This window comes from Coptis chinensis, chromosome 9 (assembly GCF_015680905.1).
Source record: "Coptis chinensis isolate HL-2020 chromosome 9, ASM1568090v1, whole genome shotgun sequence".
NCBI lineage: Eukaryota > Viridiplantae > Streptophyta > Magnoliopsida > Ranunculales > Ranunculaceae > Coptis > Coptis chinensis.
The window spans coordinates 62,993,915-63,006,666 of record NC_141464.1 but is presented as its reverse complement, the minus strand read 5'-3'; the positions used below and the strand labels follow the sequence as shown (position 1 = coordinate 63,006,666).

Sequence of the window (12,752 nt, the reverse complement as noted above, 5' to 3'; positions counted from 1 at the left end):
ACTACCACGCCCCTGGAACATGTATTTGTTAAAGAGATTTTACCAATAAAGATTCAGTCTTGTACACAGTCGTGTTTTTTAAATCTTTGTCAATTCGGGTAGTTTAGTTATATTTGTATGGTCAGACACTCTGTTCAAGTACATCTACAAACAAAGCTGCACTGGCACCAGGTGCACCACCAGTACGCCTTCCGAGGTTAAATTCGCTCTCCATGAGCAGAACGCTCTCAAGAGCTTACAGGCTCATAGCCTCTCCAAATCTCGCTAAGTTGAGGACCTATACCACTAGGATCAGCTCCGCGAGAATGCTCTCAGTGAGCAGTACGCCTTCCGAGGCTAAATTCACTCTCCACGAGCAGAACGCTCTTAGGAGCTTGCAGGCTCATAGCCTCTCCAAATCTCGCTAAGTTGAGGACCTATACCACTAGGATCAGCTCCGCGAGAACGCCTCGATGAAGCGATGCGCCTTCCGAGGCTAAATTAAACTCCACCACAGGCGAGCGCTCTCGAGGAGCTTACAGGCTCATAGCTTCTCCAAATCTCGCTAAGTTGAAGACCTATACTCCTACGATCGACCTAGCGAAAACGTGTCCAGTGAGCAATACGCTCTCCTAAGCTAACACGCTCATCATACAAAACTCAACATCAAAAACATCATAAACAGAATAATAACTACAAGAAGTCAAACAAAAGCAGGCACTCCATGTACATCTTCCAATCGAATTGCCTGGCCAATGCCAGAAAACCAGTTCGCAATCCACCGATCTGCTGGGTCTACCCAGAAAATCCAGATCGGTCCTTTGCAAAAGTCGCAACAAATTAACGAACTGCCACTTTCGTGGAAACCAGTTCTATGTATCAACAAAGGCGAACTGCTCAGGCAAACCTGAAAACACAGCTCTATTGTTTAACCCTCATAGGGGCGAAGAACATACACAACAATCATCAAATTTCAACATATTTTCAAAAATAAGAAGAGAAATCACCATCAAGAAGCAGCCACCACATGTTTGTCCTGTGGAGCAGTACTGGTCGAGGGAGCTTGCCTTGCAGCCCGTAGCAGCACAACACGCATACCCGTACCCTGATCCCCATGTGCCTTTTTCAACTGGCAATGTTTCTCATCCAGTTCGGCATATTCGATACAGGCCGTGGTATACGCATCTTGCGCTTGGCGCGCAACTCCCTGGCATTGCTTGGCATACTTAGTGACTTCAGCTAGCTCCCCCTGCAGAGCAGTCATCGCGGCAACAAGCCTAGCGTTCTCATCAGCAGCAGCACGATACTTGTTAGTCATTGTTTCCAGCTTCTTCTTGTCAACGCCCCTCGCAGCTCGCATACACCCTAGCTCTTCGGGGAGTTGATGTCGATATCGGCGTCTTTGCCGACAAATGGTTCTTCAACTTATGTCGTACCCCGCCAGAAACTACAAGCACAACATCAAGATCAGTTATGAAACAGAGCGCAAAAGCTAGCAAATAAACACTCACCAAACAAGTAGCCATGTCCATGGTCCCCAACAGTGTCTCCATATCTTCATCCTCCACCTCAGCTCTGTCACCATCCAACACGATCCCTTTCAAAAGACTAGTCGCTATGGGCGCCGAGTGAAAGATGCAATCAGAGTGCTTGATAGCACGCTTCTTGCCCGTCCTACCCATGTAGTAGAATTCGCTCCCCACATCCCCGATACGAGGGGGCGAACTCTCACCAGCGACGACCTTGCCCCAGGTCGTCACCTCCCTCAGCAGCCTAATAGGTATCATCCACCGGCCGAGGCGACCTGAAGACAATGCCGCCAGTCGAGCGACCCGAACTCCTGGGTCGCTTGCTCTTCTTGGCCCCTGACGCTACAACTTTTCTTTTTCCACGATCCCCATGCACATGCGGACGGAACTCCATCTCCTCCATTATCAGATCCCCTCTCCCCTAACATACTCACGGCACCTGGCCATAATAAAACCTACACACAGAAAACGACAAGACGCTGGTTAGACAGATCAGCAACAATCTTCTTTTCAAAAAGATGAAAGACCAAACAGAGAAGCCAAACATACCTGAGTAAACTGGCAAAGCAAACAAAGCGGAGTCGAGAGAAGAGAAGCTGCAACAACAGGAAGAGCAAAACAACTCCTATTTATGCTCAAGTAACGTCTCTTCCCAAGACAGGTCATGATGGCATCGAGACGCCAAACGGCAGCCTACCGGGCAGCCATCATGTCATATCTCCCGACCGCCCATATTCCTACCGCGTTACGCCTTCGCCTTTGAAGCCAAGCAGCTCCATGGTAGAGAACGCCCTTGTGTCCTCAAAGAGCTGAGCGAACTACAGCGCCTGAACGCAAACAACAAATCACAACAACACACACATGCTTACATATTACAATCACATATATCATACACAATCCTACTCGAACAAAGCAAAGCAACCTATTTTCCGTTCATGAATATAACGAATATAAACGAACTGTCGACATCAGGGAAACCTCAGTTCACCGATTAACCGAGTTGCTGAGGATACTCAGGAAATCCAACTCAGTTAGCCAATATTCAACATAATCACAAGCAAAGATGAAAAGCGAACTGCCCAGGTTACCCCAGGAAACCAGTTCTATTGTTTTAAGCCTGAGGCTGAGTACAAACACGGACGCAAACAGTTTCTCAAGCAACATTATCAGAAGTTTTCATAAAGAAGGGCATCCAACATTTGGGAAGAGCTCAGATCACCAGCAGACGCTACAACTACCTCAGCTACGGTTGCATCCAGATCGCCAGAACCCTGAGGCGGCTCACTCACCACACCAGCCACAAGAGGAAGCACGACAGCAGGAACGGTACGAACATCTTCGAGAGCCACATCCCCGCGTTCTCCCGAAGCTACACGACCTCGTTCCTCTTGCAGATCCTCATACTTCCTCTCCAGATCTTCTACCTCATCATGGATGGAAAGATAGGCATCCTTCGCTTGCAACGTGGCAACTTTACACCTTTCAGCATAGGTGTTCGCTGCAGCCAACTTCCCTTTCAATACCTCCACCTCGTGCTTCAGCTCCACGGACTCGGTCACAGCAGTCGTCCTCTCTAGAGTCAAAGAAATGATCTGCGGCCTTAAAGCGTCCAGTTCTCTCTTTTCAGACTGCTCCACTTCCCGAAGAGTCGAGAGCTCATCCCTCAGCGTCTCCACCTCAGTCTTCTCCAGCTCAGCGAACTGCGCGGCCGTCTTTAGCTTCTGGTACCCAGCAATAAGCTAAAAGAATTCCCACAATAGCACACATTAAAGTCAAACAATAAGAGGACGCACACTTCAACCAAACTATCCTAGTACAGAAGGCACTTACCAGGCACAGCGCCTTACCCATCCCCCTCAGATTCGACTCCAGCTCCTTCGAATCCAGGTCTTTCCTACCACCATCCAACGTCATCCCCTCCAGCAAGCAAGCGGCTATCGGTGCGGACTTATAGCTACAATCTGACCTCCTCACATAGCGCTTCTTACCAGTCGCTTCATCTATATACATCAGGTTGCGCTCCAGCTCATCCTTCCAACCACTGGAGTGACCTTTGCCAGTGTCTCTCATCACAGCCTTCCCCTTCATCTTCCCGGGAGCATCTCCAGCGACCTTGGTTGGAGCGACCTCCGTGCTCTCCTCCCCAAAGACGAAGTCCGGCATCGGCCTGCGCGCGAGAGCCGAAACATGCCCTCCCCCTGGTCCGTCCCGAACCCCCAGCTCCATAACCACCCCCAAACACGGCCTCCACCACCCGTGCGACCTTAGCAGGTCAGGTCTCAGCATCGGTACCCTTCCTCTTGGGCAAGCAAGTCCGCTCAGGAATCTCAAAAATGTTGTCATCAAGGTCGTAAGGAGCGTCCTCCTCACCCCTCCCCGAACCAGCCCCAGAGGAACCAGCACCTCCAACAGGTCGCTTAGGCCCTGCACGGCCTCGGTTCCTATCTTCCCTCGTCACTAGATCACCCTGCCATTTTTCCATCACAGGCTTCTTTGACACCCTAACTATCACCTTACCCTGCGCCCTTGTTTTCTGTGCTACCTTTTTCTCCCTAATTGCACGCCCTCCCCGTTCCTCAAAGAAATGTGCGACTTTGGGCAGCTTCGCTCGTTTCTCAGCTCGCGTCAACCTAGCAAAGCCCTCAATCACCTCTCGTCTCGTCTCCTTTTCGAGGGCCTTATCTGCACGGACAACAAAATAGTCATATCAGTACAAGGTCAACCAACACAAGATCTATACCCTCACAAAGCGTACTGGTACCCACCAGTAAAGTCGCATATTTTATTTTCCATTAATCGAACCGGCCACAAGCGGTAATTTTCAACTAACGAAGAATGATCTTTTATCCCAAGACTCGTTACTCACACCATCCAGAACGCTCGACAGCTTAGCTCGAGTTTGCAAGCTAAAGTTAAGCGCCCAAGATCGCTTTAATGAGAAGTGCTCAATGATATCAGCGACTTCAATCCGGTATTCACCGCTGGCGTTCAACATGTCGAACACCTTGAACAACCGCCACGTGTTACCCACGAACTGGACAGGCGCTTTGCCACAGCGGTTCAAGAACTCACAAACCAGCTTCGAGAGTGGTATCGTCAAGTACGCCCTCAGCTGCCCCTCACAGACGATAACCCCATTGTTGGGCGGGGTGTACCTATCACTAAAGACCAGAGCGTTCTGATCAAGCCCATGGATCTCCAGACCGCTTATGGTTATCCCATATTTTTTCTTTAAATAGGGAAATGCCCTCAAAGCGTGTCTGTCCACAGCCCTAGGCGACAGCCCACTTGAAGACGACCTCTCCTCACAAATGACTGGAGTACTAGCTTCAAAGAACCACAAAGCAGATCGGGGACTCATCTTCCCCACTTCCACCCTCTTCAACAGCCTCATCTTCATCACCACTCCTGCTAACCCCACACACCGATTCATCTTTCTCTCCCTCTTCATCATTCCAACCAAGAGAAACCTCGCGAACCTCATGAGATCGCGTATCATCTGAGTCAGACATCTCTCCACTATCCCTAACAGTTCTAGCCACTAACGGCTAATCAGACGTCCTAATAACTCTAGAACAAAGACTAAGCACGAAGCACGAAACAGGAGGTCAACAATGGCAGAAAACTAACCTGAAGGTTGTTGCTCTCGTGAAGTGTTTTCTACAAGGCGAAGCAACAAAATGACGCTTCAAAGAGCCAGCGTAATCTTTGATCAACCGCCCCTCCAATTTCCAACGCATCATGATTACACCCTAGCCCTAACTGCACACGACTTCCAACAAACTGTCCTGTCTTTTCAAATCCTGAAAAAACAGGCCGGCACATTTTCCCTGCAACTGCTCAGATCCTCTCACGTGACGTACACGTGTCAAATTTCTACGCCCACCAGCTCACGCGATATAGCAGATCGTTCTCCGCAGCTCGTTGGCTATTTCCACATCTGACGCGCTTCACACACACACACCTTCCGTTCTTCTCCGCGGCCAGTCGCCCCAACCGAATCCGCGACCCTCGAGAGAGGGGCGTGTAAGGGGAGTGATACTCTCTTCCGTGAATATCGTGCACGACTCAACATGGTGGAAATACCTCATCGACCTCTGGAGCCAGATCGCATCTACAAGCTAAGAGAACACTTCAAACCAGTTCGCACCAGACGCGAACCAGGCTAAAGCGTGACTCAGCTTACCTCCTAGAAGCAATCATGAACAAAGGTGCACATGCACAAATCACTGCCACCTGCTACTGACTGCTGCCGCAAGCTACTTGCCCAGACTACTAATCCTCATCATCACAGCAGACCTATAAAAACAGTTCTCACATGCCTTCCTAATCGAGACCCCACGTTTGTGATACACTTTACACGTGGTGGGTGAGGATTCACTCTCAACATCTATAAATACCCCTCCTATGAACTACGCCAAACCTGATTCTTCTCTCCCTTTAGAACCGAGAGCAAGATACGTATGCAGGTCGCTCATTAGCCGAACTCGGTCCCTCCAATAATCCATTCCAGTTCCCCTTCAACTGTGTATGTAAAGGAAAGTACAATCACACCTTTACAATGGTAATCTAGTTCTGTTCAACTCGACAAAACAAGTGGTATGGTCGACGAATACGGCCTTAAAAGCCATTAATTCATCTGAAGTGGCGCTTGGGGATGATGGAAATATTGTTTTGAGAAATGGGGTTGGACCATCTACTGTTTCTTGGCAGAGTTTCGATTATCCTACTGACACATGGTTGCCAGGTGCAAAGCTTAGATATGATAATATAACAAGGAAAGCAGTGTCGCTTTCTTCTTGGAAAAATTCAAATGACCCTGGAAGAGGGTTATTTTCAAATGCATTAGACCCAAATGAAGATCAGCTTGTTGTAATGAGGAATCTGACTCAAAAAGTATTGGACTATTGAACCTTGGAATGGACAGAATTTCAGACTTGTTCCAGAGATGAGATCTAATTATAACAATATCAGCTATACGAAAAATGAGAATGAGAGCTACTTCACCTATAGTCTTTATACTACTATTGTTTCTAGATTTGTGCTGGATGTGTCGGGGCAAATCAAGCTATCTTCATGGGCTGCAGATACGAAAAATTGGTCTGTGTTTTGGTATCAACCAAGACAACACTGTGATGTCTATGCCTTTTGTGGTGCTTTCGGTATATGCAATAAAAAAGACGGCTTACCCATTTGTACGTGTTTGGATGGTTTCAAACCACGATCACCTGAAGAATGGAATTTGGCTGATTATTCGGGTGGATGTCTAAGGAAAGCATTTTTGCAGTGTGGGGTTGAAAATGGATTTATGAAGGTTCGGTATAGACCTTTGGGAAGCAATAATCTTTCGTCTATTGAAACGGTTGAAAACTGCAAACTAGCTTGCTTGAACAACTGCTCCTGCAATGCATATGCTTCAACGCTTGGTGTTTAATTTGGGATGGAGATTTGTTCAGTCAACAACTATTCCCCGACGAACCTGGAGTAAGTATCAACTTCAGGATTGCAGCTTTGGACGTCCCAAGTTTTAGAGGTGAGATTAATAAGTGATAATTCGCCTAAACTCGTCATTAACAACCCAGTATTGTTGTCGTAATAGTGTGGATAAATTCTCCCTTTTTGTGGAAAATGGGAAAACAATACACGGACTCCCTATTTGACCACTAAAGATTCATATCAAGATATGCGACTTGAATTTCATCCGAAATCAACAGTAAGGTCGGTAACTAGGTAAATAGTCCGAATAGGGAGTGCTCTTATTTATGATCGAGTGAATTTAATTTGTCTTTCAGGACGTATTGTCTTGTATTAGTAGAATTACACACTTACATGCTCTTGAACTCTTTAAAATTATAAATTTCCTATAAATTGTCATTTTTTAGTGCACAATCGGAGGCAGTTGTGGTACCTAGCCTAGGAAGTTTTCACTTGCGTAATTATTTGGGCCTTACAGAGACAGAAGCCTGGTTTCTTTAGAGTGGATTATGGCTTCAGAGTGAAAATAATTGAAATTTTATCCTTACGAGCATTCCCAATGCAAGTCACTATGAGGGGAAATTGAGAGTTTTCACTTTTGTGGATCAGAAAACACTTGCCTAATGTAAGGGTGACAATGACGGTGACTTGTAACTAAGTCACAACAAGGATAGCAGTTGCTACCGAGATTGTCACTGAGTTGTGAGTTTCAAACGGAACCTTTTATTCCGTCTTGTGTGTTTTTTAAAAAAAATTCGGTTTTTTTTAGGATGTTCCGCATGTTTTTTTCGACTTTTTTTTCATTGTTTATTTGTTTTGTTTTGTTTTTTTTTTTTTTTTTTTTTTTTGGACGGGATGTTTCATTCCGTCCGGTCGTTTTTTCAATTTTTACATTGAGACGGAATCAAACATTCCGTCCGAGGTTTAAACTTATCTCTGCATTGGGCAACCTTTTCTTGTTTTTCACCACAAAAGAAGCAAAGAGGGGAAATAGTACTACGTGGAAGTGAAAAAAAGTGACTTGCATTGGGAATGCTCTAACAATAACAACATGCATTTTCACTGCAAAAAAAGTCTATTGCGGTGAAAATAAGTGCAAACCCCATTTTTTCGTCAAAATGAATTGAAGACTCGTTCAGTGTGTTCTTATATAGGATGGAGGAAACCTTCCATCGCTAGAATTTAAGGAATGTATAGCTAGGAGCTATGGATAAGTATAACAACAGAGAGGATTTCTTACCTGTGAAATGTTTTTCGGTATATGAGTTGTTAGTCTTCAATAAGTTGGAATAGCAAGGGCAAAGTAATTAACTCCAACTATTGATGCCACAGTTTTTCGGTTTGCAGGAAAAAAGCCACTCAAGGTATACATCATTGTACTCATTGCTGGATCAAGTTTCATTAGCATATTGGCTTGCGTTTTTTTAGCATATAAAATGACACAAAGAGGTAAACAATTCTTTGATTTATAGAATGATTTTTGTATGTACCACGTTATACTATATTCTCTTTTGTTGTACTTATTATCTGGAAAGTGGAGATTCAGGTAAAACCAAATATGAAGGTAGAGAGATATCACTGTCGGATTTGTCAAAAACTCATGAACTAGAACGGGGCAAGCTAGAACTACCATCAACTTCAATACGGTTTCAGCAGCTACAAACAACTTCTCAAATAAGCTAGGGCAGGGAGGATTTGGTCCTGTCTATAAGGTAATATTAGCTTGTTTAAATGCATGTAATTTATCAAACCTGGTTTAGGATTGCTACAATATGTTTATATGTTTGTGAGCTTTGAACTTGAAACAAATCCTTTTCTAACGCTACAACAACAAAAAATTATTTTGGGCACCATTGCAATTGCCTGAAAGAATTAAAGAAACACCCAACACTGTTATAGCTAGTGTGTCAGTCTACTAAAAGGTGTATTCCTGCTTCATTAGCAGTGAAAGACTGCAATAGGAAGATGAGAGGTACATTATGAGTGAACATTTTCTGAACGCTATACGTATTGGAAGGGGAGGGGTGGTAATCCTATTCATCTAGTTTTGCAACTAATTTAAAAGCTACAAAATATTGAAGATACGTAGGCAGTCCCATAGCTGTTCAACCCTGATTATTCAATCAACTCATCTCATTTCTCTTTTCCATCCCTAAATTTCTTCATCACACGGTACAGAGGAGGATCGTAAGATACTCAAAAATTCCCCTACAGATGACAAAACAAGAATACCAATACAACCACTAAAGCAATAATGAAAGAACAAAGAATAAATGAACACAAGGAACTTACGTGGTTTGGTAATTGCCTACGTCCACAAATGCACCAAAATCCACTATAATCAAAGAGTTGTTTACAATGTCACGAGCCTCACACAAACACCAATCTCTCTCTCACACACACATACTTTTGGCACTCACAAATTTATGATATTGCACTATCACAATGCACTCACAAAGTTGGTTATTACCTTACACTAATTATTGCTCCAATAATGTACTCGCTACGCGCCCCATACAATATGAGCTCTCTTAGTTGTGTCTTCTTAATTCACTAGTCTCATGGGATATTTATAGACTCCCAATTGCCAAAAGTGTATAAAGAACCAATTTGGTATTGGTTTCCAAAACCAATTTAGACTTCCAAGTTGTGTTGAAGAAGGACGTGAATTGGTTTCCAAAACACAATTCCAAAACTATGCGGGCATGTGCTGGCAGTGTGCGGTTTCCAATTCCAATTTGGAAACCCATGTGGTGGTCAGGCTCCGCAAACATAACAATCTCCCACTTGGAGACTGATAACCAATGTAAATCAACTCCATGCATTTCCAATGCATAATGATGCACTTCATCTACGATCTTCAAACTAAAAGACCAACTGAAGCTCGACATAGCTTCAGCTTCTCAATAGTCACTGTCTTTGTCCATTGTGAGTCCCAGCTCACTGCATTAGCTCCCACTGTAAAGACATAATCAGTAGTGCCTTTCTTGCGATCAACTTCACCTGCAAAGTCTGTATCAATATACCCTTGCAAGTACAAATCACCCTTCACACAACATATGCATTCATCAGTAGTACATCTTAGATACCGCAATATCCACTTCACTGCTTCCCAGTACTGCTTGCCATAATTGGTCATCAACCTGCTAACAGCTCCCACTGCTCAGAAAATATCTGGATGTTTGCAAATCATGTACCACTGCCTAGGGAATAGTGTCAAACTACACAAGCTCTTTCTCAACTTGCATATCAAATTATCTATACTCAACTTAATGAAACACTTACGTTGCTGCACGTACATCTCTTCCTCTTGGTCACCATGGAGGAAGACAATTTTCCAATCTAACTACTCAAGGTGTAAATCTTCTGCTGCAACAATACTCGACACTGACATCGCAGTATTTAGTTTCACAACTGGAGAGAATATCTCTGTGTAATTAGAGACGAGGGACTTCATCTCATTCTTCATTGCAAGCTCCCACTCGCTCTCATCATCAACCTCCAATACTTTATCATAGCACTGGGGCACACCGCCTTCAGTACGTGGCAATGATACTGGCGGTCCTTTGTTGATCAGGTAAGCTGACGTGCTCATGGTCTTTGCCCAGAACTGCTTGGGCATCCCTGCTAGTATACGCATACACTTAGCTCTTTCTGTCAGTGATCTGTTCATACACTCTGCCACCTTGTTCAGTTGAAGTGTCCCTCACAAAGTATATTCCATCTCCATTCCATTATATGCACAATCATTCCTCAAACTTGCATCAACGTACTCTCCTCTATTATCGGATCTCAACTCTTTTACTTTCAAGTCTGTCTCATTCTCAACTTGGCATTCCACATCCTGAACACTCTATAATCTTCAAATTTATGTCTCAAGAAATATGCCCACACATTTCTCGTGTAGTCATCAATGAAAGTCACAACATATGACTTTCTGCCATGGGAGGAGACAGTAGCTGATCAGCAAACATCTATATGGACTAACTCAAGATTTTCTGCTTTCAAAGTTCTGCCTACATTTTGAAAACTTACCCGCTTCCGTTCTTCAACGCAGTTCTCACAGAAGCCAAACTCAGTCGACTGTAACATGGGTAGTTTTCCAACTAGGTAAAGGACTTGCATTCCTTTCTTACCCACGTGACCAAGTCTGCGGTGCCACATATCTGTATTTTCTTTACTATACATAATAGCAAATGAACCACATGCATCAATGGTCCTATAAAGAGTACCACTCTTTTTTCCTGTTGCCACTATCATAGAACCCCTAGAGACTTTCCAAGCACCACCAGTAAAGGTTGTCACATAACCTTCATCCGCCAACTGCCCCACAAAAATCAAGTTCTTCCTCAAATCAGGGACATATCTCACATCCCTCAATTTCCATGCAAACCCTTTCAATTTGATATGCACATCACCCTTGCCAACAATGTTACAAGGTCGATCATCACCAAGGAATACCTTGCCTAGGTCACCTTTGGTGTAGTTCTCAAAGAACTTCCGATTTGAAGTAGCATAGAACGATGCGCCAGAATCTATGACCCAAAACTCCTAATTGTTCTTCTCCATAGAACATAATAATGCGTCATCATCCACTTCAACAACATTAACATCTTGATTCTTGTTTTTGTTGTTATTTCATGCAGCTTTATATTCATAGGTATAATGGCCTGGCATGCCACAATTATAACACAAATCATCACTTGTATCTCTAGGTTCTTGTTCAACATCATCAAGGCTATGAGATTTCCATCTCCCCTTTCTATGTTCTGACTGATGTCGGCCTTTGTATGAACTCATTCCTCTACTCTCTGTGATAAATGTAGACTCTGAAGTGGAGGCACTATCCGACTGCCTTCGGATCTCCTCGGTTAGTATCATACTAACAACTTCATCATATTTTAACTTAGATTTACCAGAAGAACCACTAATTACAGAAACTATGGCTTTCTAACTCGGTGGCATCTGCCCAAGAATTGTGTAAGCCATCACCTCATCACTAAAAGTGATCTCAACTTACTCAAGTTGGTCTTTAGTCTCATTGAACAAATTAAGATGTTCTCTGAAATAATCTCCCTCAGACATTCTCAATGTAAAGAGTTTTGTTATAAGATGTACCTTATTCGTCGCAGAGGGTTGTTCATACATACTTGAGAGAGTTTTCATGAGAGACACTATCATCTTCTCGTTCTTGATGTTGAAGGCTATGGACTTAGACAAACTCAATTGGATTGTAGCCAATGCTTTTTGATAAGAGCCCAAAACTGTAGTTTTAACCCCTTAACAATTATACTTTTAGACCAATTATGTGAGTAATAATTAAGAGTTAATACTAATTACGTGTTTTTATGCATTTCAGGCTTCAAAGTCAATTATGTGCAGAAATGTGCCACTTTAGCAAGATAAAGGAGCAAGGGTCGGTTGCTAGGGAGTCCCGTGATTAAAGGCCAAGATTCAAGAAGACAAAGCCTTTGTAATCCCGGTCAAAAGCTGAAAAGTCAACACGGGTAGAATAGTGCACAAGTCAGCAGAACTTCCGAATGCTATATCTTTGGACTCAGACCTCGGAATTGGGCCTACCTTATGTCAAAACGACCGGCTCGGAAAGAGCTTTCCAATGGTCCAAGCCTTGACCCAATCAGAGGAGCAAAAGTGGACGAAAAGTGTGTTGAAGTCGAATCCAGCTGAAAAGGCCTTTTTGGACTGAAAGAATTGGGTTTTGGGCCTGATTCTCTGGCCCAAAACATGGCTCCAAGCCCATGCATGATT

At 44.0% G+C, this 12,752-nt stretch overlaps 1 pseudogene across 1 annotated transcript in view; it reads left to right on the top strand.

Annotated features, from left to right (window-relative positions):
- The window catches only part of LOC147477262 (G-type lectin S-receptor-like serine/threonine-protein kinase At2g19130), a 40,672-nt pseudogene that overhangs the window by 6,733 nt on the left and 21,187 nt on the right, over nt 1-12,752 (top strand). The window contains exons 3-5 of the transcript XR_015209796.1: nt 6,070-7,041; nt 8,331-8,432; nt 8,530-8,661. The product of XR_015209796.1 is annotated as a G-type lectin S-receptor-like serine/threonine-protein kinase At2g19130 (transcript). The remainder of the gene's footprint in view (nt 1-6,069; nt 7,042-8,330; nt 8,433-8,529; nt 8,662-12,752) is intronic.